The following is an 8338-nucleotide window of genomic DNA, read 5'->3' as shown; positions in this document are numbered from 1 at the left end:
ACGCTTCTATTTCCTTAGCTTGGATTTTGACCCAGGTGTCATCCACATATCGGAACCAATGGCTTGGCTTTATTCCCTCAAAGGAGTTTAGGGCTCTCTGTTCCACTTCCTCCATGTAGAGATTGGCAACAATGGGTGACACTGGAGATCCCATGGCACAGCCGTGCTTCTGTCTGTAAAAACTGTCATTGAAATTTAAATAAGTGGTGGAGAGGCAGAGATCCAACAGGGTGCAGATCTGGTCCAGGGTGAAGTTGGTCCTGCTGATTAAGTCCTTGTCTTGTAGAAGTTGTTTTCTGATGGTTTCTACTGCTTCAGAGATGGGTATGCATGTGAAAAGAGAAGTCACATCATACGATACAAGGGATTCTCCTGGGGTTAGTTTCAAGTGTTGAACTTTGTTAGCAAAATCAATGGAGTTCTTTATGTGATGAGGTGTGTTTCCAACAAGAGGAGCTAAAATACCAACCAGATGCTTAGCAATATTGTATGTCACTGAGTTCATGCTGCTGACAATGGGTCTGAGTGGTGTTCCTTCTTTGTGTATTTTTGGAAGTCCATAAAGACAGGGAGTGGCTTCCCCTGGGTACAATCTATAATACAAAGATATATTGAATTAGATTATGAATTAGATGAACAAAGACCTACTGTTAAGGTGTTTAGGTGTGAACTGCCAATCTACATATGTGTGTGTCTTATGTGTGTGTGTCTTATCTCACTCAGCCTTATAACCTGAGGGATCGGGCTGGAAAGGATGGGAAGCAGGTTAGGCTTGTGAAAGATAAGGCTGGTAATGTTCTAACAAGTGAGGAGAGCATGAAGGGATGATGGAATTAGTATTTTGATGAGTGATTTAATGAGGGGATTGAAAAGGAACAGAGAGTAGGGGGTAACTGTGAGCCAGGAAATGGGAACGATTTATGAGGATGAAGTTCAGAAAGCTTTGACAAAGATGAAGAAGGGAAAAGCATTTGGACCTGATGGCATACCAGTAGAGGTATGAAAATGTCTAGGAGTAAGAGGAGACAGGTGGAAAAACAGGGTTACAAAAAGCAGATGTCACTAACTTCCAAGTACCATTTTTTTCAGCCTATAAGTCACAGTTTTTTTGCATCATTTATATGCCGTGTGACTTATACACTGAAGTGACTTATTTATGTTTTTCACCATATTTATAAACCAATTTTTGACTGAGATATGACCGTTTCATTCATTCTACCATACCATACAACTTTTTTTATAAAGCACTTAAAACAGCAACAAGGCCAACCAAAGTGCTGTACAGACAAAACAACAGGTAACACACAAAGCAAAATACAAAATGAGGTAAATCAGAATATAGAAATAAAAACGATGCAGATAATGACGACAAACCAGTGTGGAGCATACAGGATCAAAACACAGATCATCTTGTGTTGAAAGCTATTGAATAGTAGTGAGTTTTTAAACGGGACTTGAAAACCGAGAGGGAGGGGGCCTGTCTGACAAGCAGAGGTAACTCGTTCCAGAGTCTTGGTCCTGCTACATAGAAGGCCCTGTCTTTCCTCCACTTTCGTTCCGCCCTCCTACATTGCTGCCTAACGGCCTTGGTGACGTCACTCAGCCAAGGTTCTGCTCTCAGTTTTGATTTTTTGGTTTTAACAGGTGCAACATGATCCAGAGTCTTTAAGCAGACAGAGTTGAACTGGGATGTCAGCTCCTCAGTGGTGGTGAGAAACACTGGGGCCTGAATGATCATTTCAGAGTTATAAACATCTGTGAAACGTGCGGCAGTGAAGTGGTTAATGGTCCGGCTGCGACGTACAGGAATGCACGACTTAGGAGTTAGATGGGAGAGGGTGAACTCAAACCGGACTGGCATGTGGTCTGAAAAAACATTATCACCAATAACAAGATTATTAACAGTCATATCATGAGTTAAAACAAGGTCCAATGTATGTCCGCGCTCTTGGGTGGGACTGTTTACATGCTGAGTTAAATTAAATGAGTCCAATAAATCTAAAAAGTCCTTAACCAAGGGCTTCTCAGGACAGCACACGTGCAAATTAAAGTCACCAATAATGAAAACATGCTCATATTTTGGTGTGATTTCAGCCAAGAAGTCAGAAAACTCATTTATGAAATCCTTAGATCGAGGTGGGTGGTAGACGAGTGCATTCTGACATTGAAAATATTGAAGACTACCATTTTCAGCCATTAGATGGCACTCGAGTAGTATGGCATGCCGTTGTGTCATGTAAAAGGTAAAAGTGTCTATTAATGACACACGCGGCTTGCCAGAGACTGCCACCTTCATCCAGCTCCGGGGTCTGACCTGGAGCAACTGTCAAATCAGTTTAATTTTGCTGCAAAGCCCCAGCAAAATGCAACTAATTTGACCATTAAAGTGCATTTATTAAGTAAAAGTTCAACTGAGACACACCTTTACTATAAAGTCGAGCAAACAAATAATTGTTTTAAGTGTTTATTTTGTAAAATTTCGAAGAAATGCGCAATGTTTTTCCTTCCTGATTTCCGCCCCCTGCATGCTCCCATATTACCAAGTCATCGAATACTTCTGAAATGCAGCTGTTTTGACCATTACAGTGCATTAGTTAAGTAAAAGTTCAACTGAGACAGACAATTAACAATAAAGTCGAGCAAACAAATAATTGTTTTAGGTGGTTTTCATGTTAAATTTTGAAGAAATGCAAAGCGAATCGTCCCTCTGCATGCTCCCGCTTCTGCGAATTGGCTTTTGAAATGCATGACCGCCAAAGTGCATTTCTTAAGGAAAAGTTAGACTGAGACACACCTTTGCTATAATTTCGAGCAAACAAATAATTGTTTTTAAGTGTTAATCTTGTTAAATTCTTGTTAAAGTCCTCCCGTGCACGCTCCCGCGGCCGCCATTTGGCAGCCAATCGATTTTTGGCACAACACCGGCCTACATTTCCGGGTTGTCAGCAGTGGCGCATAACAAACGTGACGCGTCACTGGTGATGCATAATAGATGAGACGTATACAGTGAAGCAATGTATTGTTTTTTTTCTACTTTATTAGACATATTTGGACTGATGTGATTTATACGGCAATGTGACGTGTACGGCAGAAAATACGGTACTTAGAGTTGATTGTGCAGGAAAACGAGGAGTGTGGTAAAGAGGTGAAGAAGAGAGTCCAGGATGGAGAAGTTTCAGTAGTGATTTGTGTCAAAAGGGTGGCAACAAAAATCAAAGAAAAGATTTACAAGTCAGAGGTGAAACCAACTTTGCGGCATGGTTTGGAGACAGAGACATGGACAAAAAGACAGGAGAAAGAACTGGAAGTGGCCGAAATAAAGATGTTGAGGTTCTTCTTAGGAGTGACAAGGATGGATAAGATTAGGAATGAGCTCATCAGAGGTACAGCACAGGTTGAACAACTGGGAGATAAAGTTAGAGAGACCAGACTGAGATGGTTTGGACATGTAAATGAGTCTTGGAGGCTCAATGGGATTTACCTGTCTAAATAAAGGTTGAATGAATGTCCAGAGGAGGGTCAGTGGGTGTATTGGTAGAATTATGTTAGAAATGCAGCTTCCAGGAAAAAGACTAAGAGGAGATCTATGGATGCAGTTAGAGAGGACATGGAGGTAGATGGAGTGAGGACAGAGGATGCAGAGGACAGATGGAGGAGGATGATTCACTGTGGCGCCTCCTGAAGAGGGAAAAGCTGAAAGAAGAAGAAAAAGAAGAAGACAAAGAAAAATGAAAAAAACTTTTTTGTATTTCTTTAAAACTGTTGAGCCTATGATGATTGGTGAATAATTACAATTACTGTGAATTCAGCTGTTAAATATTTGGTTATTAAACATCAAATTTGGTAAACTGATAACTTACCCTCTGTAATAGTCAAGATGTTAACCAGAACAAGTTTAATTAGATATAGTTAGGAATACTTGTAGCTATCAGTATGAATGAGAATGTTTAAAACTGTTCTCTGTTGTTTGTACCGGTAAGTCAATTCCAACAATCATTGGGTAAATAACATAAAATAATAAAACTAATCTAATTACGTCATTTGAAATTGTTTATGTACAAAAAAAGAACTATTTTCTTCTTTATTTAAAGTCATTTTAGTTTCACATGAACAGTTTTATTCCAGTTCTTGTTGTGTGTACTTAATTAACTGTGTTCATCTGTATGCCCCTTTATTTATTATCACTGTAGCCCATTTGTACTATTTATGCTAATAACAGAGGAGATAATTAAATGTTAGATGGTATACGTAAACAAGAAAATCCACTTTCTATATTCATGAGGCCTTTCAATTAGGATAATTATCAGCCAGAGACATACAGATGTGAGTAAGAGGCCTGGATTTATTTCCAGTGAGTAATTAAACATCCAGCATTATATTAAACATGAAAGTGAGAAGATGCATTTGTAGATTTCCATCTTTCTTTGTGTTGTTGAGAACAGGCACACCTTGATTTTCAAGGATTTTTTTTTTGTGTGTTCAGACATCGATGAGGTCATGATTTGTAGTTCAGGTTAGCAGAAACATGACTCGATCCATCTTTACAGGCCAGAGATGGATGTTTCTCCATGATGACGATGACAAACAAGTGCTCTGTGTCTGCTGTCATGGATAACCCAAGCTGTTTAGACCCATTACCTTAACTGGGGCCTATTTCCATGACAACGAGTTACAGTATCTGTTAGGATTTGTGGTCGGAGCGAACCCAGAGTGCAGAACAGGGACTCAACTCGGCAGATATACAAAAATAGGTTTTTAATGATAAATGAAAAGTACAAAATAAATATGCTGACGGGGCAGCAAAACTTACATAAACAAGGAGGGAGGCACGGGGAACTCGGGAGACACGAGGAACTCGAGGAACCAGGAAAACAGAGAGACTCAGGAGACTCAAGGAAGCACACCCAACGAAGACGACCCGACAAAGGACAAGACAGAATAGGGTGACTTAAATACAAGGAGAAGACGAGACATGATGACAAACAGCTGGGACGAGACACAGGTGGCAACAATGGAAACTAACGAGGAGCACGAGGGAAACAGACACACCGGGCCACAGAAAACTAACATCCTTACAGTATCTCTGCTGAAATCAGTCCAGGGTCGAAGCTAATGGGTTATTATTCCACGAATGACAATGCCAAGTCATTTTCTGTTGTAAACACATTGCAAGTTCTGCCAGCACCCCTGCCCCGTAGCCACTGTCACTCCCAGTACCCAAATCCCATCAAGCCCAACCTGTACAGAACCATTACAAATAAAGAGCGACTCAGCCCTCTCCAGTTACATTATCCCAACACGTTTAGTTGTTGGCTCATTGTTGTGTCACACAAAATGTTGCCAAAATGTTATTATTTTTATGCAGAATGAAATATTGACAAATCCCCCCACCATCTTTATTCATGGCACGTAATGAATTCATAAACATCTGTAACTGCTCGCACTGCGACTAATGTAGACACCAATGTTGGTACATCATCATCCCCACCCCAAACTGCAGACAAACACAAGGAGTTCAAACAAAAAAAACTTTTATTTTTCAACAAACTAAAGGCAAACACTAAAACTGAGGATGAGGACACAGGGAACTGGACGAGGTGTAGGAGCCAACAATGCTCAGCTGGTGAGTGAGGTGAAGCTGACAATCTGGAAGGACTTGGGCTGATGAGAGAAGTGACTGCAGCTGCGTCAAGTGAAACAGCGAGCAGGGGACGATGGGTGTGGCAGACTGACTGAGAAGGTACTGACTGAGGGAGAAGTGGCTGACGGCACAGAGGAACATGAACAAAAACTGAAAACAAGGGGACAAAACAATAAAACCAAAATAGAAAAACAAAAACTGACACTAACCCCTTCAAACATCTGTTAAGTCCCTGACAAAAACCACTGCAGACATGTTCCTGTTTTTAGATTTCTACACCCACTGCCTAATAATCGAGCAGTTTTTTTTGTTACTTTGTTAATACCATTTTATTTTCACTTGTTATTATCGATTTGTACACATCCTTTATGATTGTCTATTGTTGTCCACTGTTGTTCATCACTCTGTTAAAATTCAGGTTTCTGTTGTAAATGAGTCATCGAGGCTCAATCTGATTAACTTGTATAAATAAAGGTTGATTGAATGAATGATATGATCAATTCTGTTATATTGCACATCACAAACTTTAGCTTTTTACTGTAACTTTAATTTTTACCACAATAATCAAAAAAGTATTTGATAATTTCTGAGTTAGGTACTCAGAGAAAAGGATGACTAAAGGGATTTTTTTCAACACTGATCTTGGAAAGGCTAATAATTATGCTTACATGTTGCTTAATCTTAATTAAACTGTTTATTATTTTATTTTAATTTTTTATGTTGTTTTTAGTTGCCATGTATCTGAATCAAAGGCCTTCTAGGATTCTTTGGATGTGACATTTCAGAGTATTTTTAATTCTCAGCAGATGGTTGTTTTTCACTTCCATCCACATTTTACTTTAATGGTCTGTTTTGTTGCTGTTGTTGTTCGTCCATCAAACCCTAAAAATATCCCACCTGATGGAGACCTTATTTAAACCCTGCAGGAGAATAAAGCAGGAGTTATAGCTCTACCAGACACGGTGAGGGGAGGTGTTAATTAGCGTGGCACAGTTTAATGATGACTTATGAAAGTGGTCTCACCTCCACAAACGTCTTTGTGCTTTAACATACTTATTCTGAACTTAACTTTTTTTTTTGTTTGTTACAAGTATTAACAGAACAAAAAAAAGTCTAATCTTTAAAGCCCAACTTCTATCAAGTAAATGCACTCCAACCTGTATGAAATCTGATGATTGGAAGCATTGTAATCCTAAACAGGGATGATTACTTCTAAATCACGGTGGCCGTTTAAACTTATCTGGTAATTTGCTTCACAAATACCATGTGTAAACGTGCAGGATGGTCTGAAGCACTTTCTTTCCCCAGGGACAATAACACACCCAACTATAAACGTTAACTTTCCTATAAAGCATCTGAAAAATCAGGTGGCGCTTTGGGGCCTTTCAGAACAGTCAGCATGCAAGGTGATGTATCTGATCATACAGGACAGTATGATTTGAGGACAGTGTAGGCCTGATTTACATAAGCATAGAATTTGTTTTTTTATCAGGATGTGCTTTATAATGATGCTATTTACACACGTCAACTTATTTGCTAGGTAGGATGTCATTATGAGCTCTTTTATTACCTGAACCTTTAACATTAAGAGTGAAGTTGGGGGGGAAAGTGCTTCTTTTTTTGTTGGGGGATGTCTGGAGCTCCTGTTGCTGATGTAGCTGACCTGGTTAAAAAGAAAGACTGAAGAGAAAATGCAGCCAGTGGTGGATAAACATGAGCTGGGATTCAAGCAGTGGAGGCTGAAAATCCATGAGGTGAGTGTAAAGAAGCAGAGCGTGCATTAAGTTCAGGTAGATACAGTCTACGCTGAGCATGGCCTGTTGAAAACTGACATGAATGTTCATGTGAATGCTTAACATTTGAGGTTCTGGTGTTCATGAGTTAGAAGCATTTGGCTTGAATGAACTTGAAGGTTGTGTTTTTCATGATCATGGGTTATTTGTGAGATTCTTAGTGTTCAGTGTGTCCTCTTGCCTTCTTGTGTCTCCATCCATTCTTAGTCCTTTTCCTCAGTCAGCTTCTGCTCCTCTATCCTGTCAGGCGCGCCGACACCTGTTCCCTGTTACCATTAAACCACCAACAGACACGTTTCGTTTGTATTGTTTGCCACCACTCCAGCCTTTTCTTTGGTCTGTCTATACATTTTCTGGTTTTACTCAAACTCTGCATGTCTGGTTTGCGTTCTTGTGTCCATCTACCTTCAAAACATGACACTGGCAGTATTTGAAATAATTACACTTGGTTTTGTATGTGTGCAGTGGTGTCTTCAGAAAGTTGTACAGAGACAAAGAAAACAGAAACTGATCATAGTTTAATACATATAGAACTAAACAAACTGTAAAGACTTTATGACATGAGCTGCCCAACAGAAAGAAACCCTGACAGGCTTTTAATTAAACCTTTTTGTAAACTGCTCTCCCTCTGAGGCAGTATCTCTTCCACTGCCTCAACATAATGCACTTTATTAAATGTCAGTGTAAATTCAGCAGGTGACACTGATTTATTAGGTGTTAGTTAGACGACAGAGTTATAGTCAGTCATGATAAAACACAAGGAAATGTTTGGAAACTTAAGAATTTCTAAGTGTAAAAAACACTGAAGAGCTGAAACAAGCAGTAAAAGGTTATAAACAGCACAGAGGGTTTGCAGGTAACATAGTGTTTGATAAGTATGACCCCAAATGGCAGACCAAAAACA

The sequence above is a fragment of the Nematolebias whitei genome, chromosome 5 (assembly GCF_014905685.2).
Source record: "Nematolebias whitei isolate Nwh7 chromosome 5, NemWhi1, whole genome shotgun sequence".
NCBI classification, from domain to species: Eukaryota; Metazoa; Chordata; class Actinopteri; order Cyprinodontiformes; family Rivulidae; genus Nematolebias; species Nematolebias whitei.
Note: the sequence above shows the minus strand (reverse complement) of the source record.